Below are 7,809 nucleotides of genomic sequence, written 5' to 3' on the forward strand. Positions count from 1 at the left end.
CATGAATATAGACAATAATGTTATTAAAACATTTTTGCCGGTATATACTTTTGTGAGTCTTCAAATTAAACATTTTTTTTTGCTTAATAGCAGTTTTAGCCCCCTAACTTTTTCAAAGTTGCGATTTTGGCCCCCTAAGAAAAAAACTACAAAACCGCCCCCTAAATTTTGCACCTTTGGCACTTTTGGCCCCCAAGGCCAATTTTAACTCGGTCTACACTGACTTAGCACCCTAAGTGAGTGCCACGTTTTATTTTTTTTTTTTTTTTTGTCTTGGGGGGCCAAAACTGTTACAGTTGCAAAATTTAGGGGGCGGTTTTGTAATTTTTTTTAGGGGGCCAAAATCGCAACTTCGTGAAAGTTAAGGGCGAAAACTACTATTAAGCTTTTTTTTAACGTCCATGAACTTGTTCCACGAAGTTTCATGTGAAATTATTTTAAATACGTATACATAAACGTTGATTTAATCTACGTTAGTTCACATGTGAATGTATACACGTTGATTTTGAACGTGTGAATCTAATTTTATTAAAGGAAATTCTACGGTGCAGTCACTCAAATGACTTTTCCAATAAAGTCAAATCTTTTAAATCAGTTTGTTCAAAAACCGGCTTAAAAAGTCTAAAATAATGGAATTTATTAAAGGACCAACAGGGAAGTGTATTTTACAACCCTTTATATTATGTCCAAATTATCAAGATATTACACTAGTAAAAGCACAGATTAGATGGTGTGATAAAACGGCTGAATATTTTTTAGATAAATATTTATATGAAAGCCATGAAAATGAAGATCATTTTTTATATAATGAATATAAAGGATTAGCTCAAGATTTAAGGGATAAACTTAAAGAATTAGCTAGATGAGTGAAGAAAACAATACACTCACAACCAGAGTCAAAGCTTTGCTTGACGAAACCAAGAAATTAAATGAGAGATTTGAAAGACAAATTTCTTTTCTTGAAACCTTACCTCAAATCTTTAAACAAAATAGTCTATTCACAAAAGATTATGAGCAAGGATTAGAAAGACCCTATGAAACTTGGGTAAATATGGAAAGAGATTTTCCATGTTATAACAAAAATGAGAATCATAAATATCCTCATATATATCATTCTTTTAACCCTCAATTAAACAATATTACTGACATGATTAATTATCTGATAAAAAATTGTTGTAAACAACATATTTCTCTTCAAGAAGGGGGGAAGAATAAGGAAAAGATTGAAGAAATTGAAAAAACTCTATTTTTTAACTATAAGAAATGAGTATAGAAGAAAATATAGAGTTTCAACTTGAAAAATTAGATCAACTTATGGCTACTTTAGACATAAGTGAAAAAGATTCCATTAAGGAAGAACCTGAACCTAAAGATCTAAAAGATTTTGTCTACGACTTTAGTTCTGATGATGAATCAAAAGACGATGGAAATTTCGTTCAAATAGAACAATTAGAAATGGGCGAAAGCTCAGGAACCAAAAGAGGACCCTCTTATAATTGGAATACAGAATTCCAAAGAGAATTTTCCCAAGCTAAATTCCAAAGAATTCCTATGAATTATATTCCCAAACATAGTGTAAATGATGGAAGTGGAATTCTAAATATTGATTGTGTTGACAATCTTGTTCAAGCCATAAGAAACTGGTATAATAAAAATACTATCCAAATACAGTTAGATAGTGATTTAAAAGGTCTAAAACCAAATTAGATTTTTAATTATCTTTTGTGTAGAACAGAAGGTAATGCATATAAATTTCTGGCTGAAAAACCTGAAGAAGAACAAACTGCAGAAAACAGTATGGGTATGATAAATAAAGTCTTTGAATGGCTTTTAAATGAATTCAAAGGATGACAAGATACGGTAGATTCAAATATCGCCTTTAACACTGAAAAATTATGGAGAATAATGAATTTATCCATATGTAATCCTTGTTACATAGAAAATTATATTTGTGAATTTTCACAATTATATTATGATTTAAATAAGGACACTAGAGAAAACCAAAAGGTTGTCGAATTATTCTACCAAAAACTACCTATGGCAATGTCTCAAATAATTCAAACCGAATTTAATAATGCAGTATCCTCAGGAAAGGTTAAAAATACTTTAGGAGCTAGAATTTCTATCCTTAGAAATTGGATGCAAGAACAGTGCCTAAAGAAACAATCAAAACGAGATGCACGAATAGGATTGTGCTGTGATAGAATCCAAGGAAAAATTGGAGCATATGGTTGTGACAAAAATAGGAGAAAAAGAAAATATCCTAGAAGAAAGAAATTTAAAAGATTTTCCTATGATAAAAAGAAACATAGGAAGAAAAGATTCTATAGAAGAAAAAGGGAGTACCCTAGAAAAAATAAAACCTGTCCTAAAGGTAAAAAATCATGCACATGTTATGTTGGCTATGCCATGAAACAGGACATTATGCTAATGAATGTCCAAAGAAAGTTTCTAAAGAAAAGAAACAAGTTTTAAACATGATCTATAGAATAGGTTATGAACCAGTAGAATCAGATTCAGATTCTGATTGGGAGCAACAAAGTTTCTATGAACTTTGTATAGATTCCGAAGATGAGCAAAACCAAGATTTTGAGTAAAGGAAATCCTAGTGCTACCTTTATCAAGGTAAAACTTCGCAAGAAGGAAATTTTAGCCTATTTAGATACAGGCGCAACGTTATGTTTTGGAAAACGAAACATATCAAGGAATTGGGAAGAGCTACAAAAACCCAAAGAAATAATTGTTGCCGATAAGTCAAAACATCAAATATGGTTTGTTTTGAGAAACATCTCAATTACAATAGAAGGTCATGAATTCTTCATACCAACAATTTATCTCCATGATTCAGGATTAGATTTAATCATTGGAAATAACTTTTTAAAGTTATATGCACCGTTTGTGCAAAATGTCAAAACTATTTCTTTACTTTGGAAAAATTTAGCAAACCCCAAAGAAAAGACAAAAGTTATAACTACAAAAATTATAACTAGAAATGAGATTATTCAATTAATTTCTGAAAATCTTATAAACCTAAAGAGTATTTGGGAGGAAGGAAAATTCTTTTTAAATCTTGAAGAAATAAAACAAAAACTTGATAATGTATGTTCAGAAGATCCTTTGGATAATCTGAAAAATACAAATCATGAACTTGTTACCATTAAATTACGAGATCCCAATAAGGAGATTAATGTAAGATATAAAATGCCCTATTCAGTACAAGATAAATTAGAATTTCAAAAAGATATAAAAGAACTTCAAGAAAAGAAGTTAATTACTCCATCTGCAAGTCCACATTCAGCACCCGCTTTTTATGTAACAAATCACAATGAAATAAAAAGAGGAAAAGCTAGAATGGTGATAAATTATAAGAAACTCAATGATGCTACAATCGGAGATTCTTATAAATTACCACGAAAGGATTATATTTTGCAAAAAATAAAAGGATGTGATTGGTTTTCATCTTTTGATGCAAAATCAGGATACTATCAAATCAGACTTTCAGAAGGAACTAAGCCTTTAACAGCTTTTTCATGTCCACAAGGTCATTACCAATGGAAATGTCCTTCCATTTGGACTAAAACAAGAACCATCTATATACCAAAGATTTATGGATAATGCTCTTAGAGGATTAGAACATATATGTTTGGCATATATTGATGATATTTTAAGTTTTTACAAAAGGAACTAAAGAACAGCATCTTAAAGATGTAGAAATTGTTTTAAACAGAATTTCAGAAAAGGGAATTGTTATTTCAAAAAAGAAATCACAATTAGCCAAAAAAGAAATCGAGTATTTAGGCCTTATTTTTAAAGAAAATGGCACTCTCGATTTATCTCCACATGTTCAGGAAAAGATTCAAGCTTTCCCTGATGAATTGAAAGATCGAAAACAAATTCAAAGATTTTTAGGATGTTTGAATTATATTGCCAATGAAGGATTTTTCAAAAATTTGGCAACTGAAAGAAAGATTTTACAGAAAAAGATATCTGAAAAGGTTCCATGGTCATGGACTGAACAAGATACTCTAACTGTAAAAACTATTAAAAGAAAAATTAAAGTTTTACCCAGCTTATACAATCCAACAGAAAATGATTTTTTAATTGTTGAGATTGATGCTGATAAAACAACCTGGGCAGGTTGTATGAGAGTTCTACCTAATGGTAAAGCGATACTGAATCTTGATGATTCGGGAAACTATGTTGATGATGAAGGTGAGAAAAAACACAAGAAGGGGGGTTGAATTGTGTTTTGAAAAATTCTTCGTTTCTCCTAAACAACTGAATACACTGATTAGAAGCTAAGTGAGACAGCTTCTGAAGTGATGATCAGAATCTAAATGCAGCGGAATAAAACAGAGAGAGAGAAGAAGAACGACACAAAGCAATTATACTGGTTCCTTCCACAATCCGGAAGTAGTCCAGTCCCCCTTGCACTTCCAAGGAGATTTCACTATGAGTAATATCTGATTACAAATGCTCAAGCACACAAGCAAGAGACTTCCTTTGCTCAAGAACACAATCAAGAGACTTCCTGCTCAAGCACAATTGCAAGAGACTTCCTAACTAAACAAAATTACACAGAAAATTGTTTAAGTTTGAACACTTGATATACAATCAGAGGTGCTCACAATACAAATCAGATACAGACTCAATGGACTTAAGAATTTCTAAGATATGACTTTGAGACACAGAAATTCTAAGTGAATGCAGAACAATTTCAGCAGAGGTTTGGTACTTGTGAAAATCTTGTGAGTCTTTCGTTCAGCGTTCTTGCATTACCAAAACTCTAAGTCTTCACTCCTTTATATAGTGGTGTGAAAGAGACGTTGTGAAATTGCCAGCACACCAAAGAGTCGTTGTTGAAGCTTGATCTTTCACCAATGATATATTGCCTGATTTGGTTGTTGTCCTATGAAGAACAAATTTGAATTTCATTCCTTATCCAAAGGAACATCTATGCAGGCAAAACCGTATTCTGGAGCTGTTTTCTTGTCCTGTAGCGTGGACACAAAATAGAGTAGTGGAGAACGTGGTTGTACAATTCGTACAAAGTACAATGTCAACGCTTTCGTCCAAATTGCAAGCACAAGCTTTCAAACACCTTTGAAATGACCGTTGCAAAATCCACTAATCCTTTGTTTGTGTTTTCGAATCCAATAGACAGCTTTTGCATTGATAATTCTTCAATTCTTGATTCTTTGCAAATCCAGTTGATATTCAGCTTCTGGTGAAATGGCTTCTGATGAGGCAACTTCTGATGATGCAGCTTCTGATGATATGACTTCTGCAGCTTCTGATGATGCAGCTTCTGATGATATGACTTCTGGACTTCTTGTCTTCAGGAGCACTATTCTTCAGAAGCACTAATCTTTCTTTCAGAAGCGGCTTAACTTCAGGAGCGCTTTTTCTCTTCAGTAACAAGTTGCCTTCAGGAGCGTCCAAGCTTCAAATTTTTGTTGTTTCCTTTGCTCTTTATTTGCTCATTCAGAACCAATGATGACGTAACTTTATAACTATGGTCCTGTACACTTGAACAAATATTAGCTAGTCCAATTTACAATTTTTAATACCTTGTTATCATCAAAACTCTTTAAGGTTCATTGTTAAACACATTTTGTTCCAACAATCTCCCCCTTTTTGATGATGACAAACAAAAGTATTTAAAATTGATCAATTGTTGTTAATCTAATTAACAAGTTGACTTTGGGGTTCTGAGGTTTGTAAGCTCAGAATCTGAGGTTTGTAAGCTCAAACTCCCCCTGAGTCTGATAGTCTTTAAGGTGAGGTTTGTAAGCTCCCCCTAAGTTCTATCCAGGTTAATTAAATTCATTTTTCGCACAATAAAATTATCAGAGCTTTAAAAAATTGAATCATTGAAAGAATTAACTTATGGATAAGAAGAATGGTTCAATTAATTTTACTTGAATTTTGATACTCCTTCGTTCGTTCATAGCTTATACCAATAAGGTAAAAAAATGATAGAAGTTTTTCAAAAAATTTCAAATGCCATTAATGGGGCTCAGAGCCTTTAAATACTTGTCACATATACTCCCCCTTTTGTCATTATCAAAAAAAATTAAAATAAATGTAAGCATAAAAGACAAAAAGATATGAGAAAAACTCAAACATGAGAGAGTATAATAGGAAATTAACTAAATAAATCAGAGCAAAGTACATGAACATGAATATCCAATTGTCAGAAGCAGCTAAGCAGTCAGAACCAGTAAACATTCAGAAGCATAGAGAAATAAAACAGGATGGTTTCAGAAGCAAGGACTAAGAATTTAAAACAAACAACAAACAAAAATAACACAAATGTGTGCAACTAAGGGTTGGTTTGATGTTGTTTCTTCATCTTCTCCATTTCTTCAATTTTCTTCTGCAACAGTTCTTCAAGCTGTTGTTGCCTCTGGAGAAGAGCCTGTTCCCTTTCCTTAGCCTCTGTTTCTTCAGAAGCTTACACAACCTTGCTTCTCTGGTCAAGTAGTCCTTTTCTGAGAAGAAAGGCTGGTTTGCCAGGAGCAGTGTAGAACTTCTTACTCTGAGACTCTGATTCAGATTTTCCATTAGCCTTCTGACTGATGCTTGCTTGACTCTGATGCATTTAGCCTTGATCTCTTCAATAAGCTCAGCTGCCCGGTTCTGAAGTGATGCCCAGGAGTCTTCATATGCACTTGTGAGATCAATTGTCCTTCTTTGATCCACCAGATTATGCATTTGACTCAGGATTGTGAGAAGCTCAGCATTGATATATCCAGATTCCAGGATGTTTGTGGGTGGATGTTCAAGGGTTTCAAGATCAGAATCACTGATTTCCAAGTCTTGAACAGGGTTAGGAACTGGAATGGTAAAGTGTGTTTGTGTGTTTGAAGATGAAGGCTGGTCAGAATCAATGTGTGTGGTAGAGGTTGAGGCTTGAACATTGACTTGAGAGTTGTCAACATCCATGGGAGTTGGTTCTGGTAAGTGTTCAGGTAAATGTTGAAAGTCAGTTTCAGTTGGTGGTTGTTGTGGTGAAGTTGATGTTTGAGTGTTGAGTTGGGGGTCAATGGTAGCTATTTGTGATTGTGGGGGTGTTGTGGGTTTATGTGGTTCAGGTGTTTGTTGATGGGGGTTTTCTGAAACAACATTTTCAGAAGCAGCTGCTTCTGGAGTTGTTTCAGAGGCTTTTTCTGAAGTAGACTTAACATTTTCTGGAGGAATCATGTTGAGAGGTTGAATGTTAAGGGGTTGAGGGTTAAGGCGAAAGATAGTATCAATGACTCTTTCTCTCTGCTCAGCCAGTTCAGCCAACTTCTCATTAATTATGTGACCAACTGGTTCATAAGTAGTTGACTTAGAGGGCTTTTTGTTGGTTTTGGTTGATGTTGACTGACTTTTTACTGGTTTTTGAAAAAGTTGAGCTAGAGGTATATCATCATCAGAATCATCAGAATCTGATAATGATGGGGATGCGGAATCTGATGATATATTAATTACCTTCTCGGGTTCAGGATCAGAATCCTCTTTAGCAGACTCACTGGTCATCAGCAACAGTTGCTTGGCTTCTGAGACTACAGACTCTTGTAGCTCAGCAGCAATTTCCAAGACCTTTTCAGCTGCTGCCTTCTTCTCTTGTAACTCTTTTAACTCCAAATCAGAAGCAGCTTGAGCTGTCAAGGTGATATGAGGAAAATCCTTGGTCCTCCTCAAGGCTGGCTTCCTCTTCCTCTTTGGTATAGCAGGTTGATCAAGAGAAATACCAACATCCATGATCAACCTGGAATCCATGTCTCCAATAGCCTCTTCAATTGATGGTACTGAAGAACC

Source organism: Medicago sativa, chromosome 3 (genome assembly GCF_051527215.1).
Source record: "Medicago sativa cultivar Bolivia chromosome 3, Bolivia_mono, whole genome shotgun sequence".
NCBI lineage: Eukaryota > Viridiplantae > Streptophyta > Magnoliopsida > Fabales > Fabaceae > Medicago > Medicago sativa.